Source organism: Penaeus monodon, chromosome 32 (assembly GCF_015228065.2).
Source record: "Penaeus monodon isolate SGIC_2016 chromosome 32, NSTDA_Pmon_1, whole genome shotgun sequence".
Lineage (NCBI taxonomy): Eukaryota > Metazoa > Arthropoda > Malacostraca > Decapoda > Penaeidae > Penaeus > Penaeus monodon.
This window is the reverse complement of record NC_051417.1, coordinates 34,748,317-34,749,489: the sequence shown is the minus strand read 5'-3', so window position 1 is coordinate 34,749,489 and position 1,173 is coordinate 34,748,317. Positions and strand designations below refer to the sequence as shown.

General features: G+C 35.5%; 1 protein-coding gene across 1 annotated transcript in view; it reads right to left on the bottom strand.

The window, feature by feature from the left end:
* Nucleotides 1–531: 531 nt before the first annotated feature.
* The window catches only part of LOC119593832 (serine/arginine repetitive matrix protein 1-like), a gene marked incomplete at its 5' end in the record, with an annotated part of 2,272 nt that continues 1,630 nt past the window's right edge, over nt 532–1,173 (bottom strand). Inside the window, 1 exon segment of the mRNA XM_037942862.1 lies at nt 532–1,173.

Below are 1,173 nucleotides of genomic sequence, written 5' to 3'. Positions count from 1 at the left end.
GGCCTTCAGTGGCTACACATCCACCTCCTCCAAGACTATTTGCTTCAGAACATTAATGTTTCCTTCACTTGAATACCCATTCCACTCAGGGTGATGGGTGATGTTGCAGATTGTCAACAAGCTTGTCGACTCTCCCTACCCGCTAAACTCCTTTGGCTCTATATATACATATCCTCAGATTATGGCCCCAAGTTTCGCAACCACTGACTCAAGGAATCTATCTTTGGGACACATGCGGCTTATATCGACAAAACTACGAACAAAATAAGCGAGGACGAGTTATCTGTGGCTAATGTAACCATCACTCCTTAAGATTTTTTGGTAGTGAACATTCGTCGAACCTGCAAACCATTTGTCTTTCTATCTTTTCATTCTCATTTATAAATATTTACTTTGTTAATCCGTGAAACTTTTCGTAATCAGGACGAATAAACACATGTGTATCAAAATACATGAACCTTCCTCCTAAAAATCTAGTCACTACCACTCGAAAATATCTACTGCCTAGGATATGAAACAAAAACAAACGTATAAGGAGAAGAAAATTTTTATATCGTACAGGTCATACAGCAAGTACAATAAATATCACGACATTTATTTCATCTCTAAAACGCAATGCTTCGAAAGCATTACTCGCTTCTATCATACATAAATAAATACATATTGCAAAAAAAAAAAACAAGAAGTCTAATATGAAACAGTATCATTACGAATTGCTCATTTTTATCCTTCAATGTATACGTACACTGCTAGTGTTTGTGGAAGACGCCTTTTCCCTGCCTGTATATTGAAGGATTTGTGAGTTGTGGAACAGGTATTGCGGGATATAAATAGTTTTAATGAGAAGCGCACACCCATACTGTTGCAAACACACAGATATCACTTATATGTTTTTTAATGTAATTTGTAACGTCTCCTGCCATTGTTCAATAAGTGGTTAAGGCAATTTTACTGTAACAAACTTGAATACGACAGTTTAGAAACAGTTCTTAAATAAAGTCAGAATATGCATTAGTAATCAATAGTATCACGGCTTCTCATTCCCCACACAAACACTGTCACTGAAATATTTTTCCTGTTCTCATTACATATATATAAATCTCAATTTGATATCACTCCAATTGATCAAAAAGATTTCTCAGAAGCTGGTAATAGTATCAAAAAGATACGTTG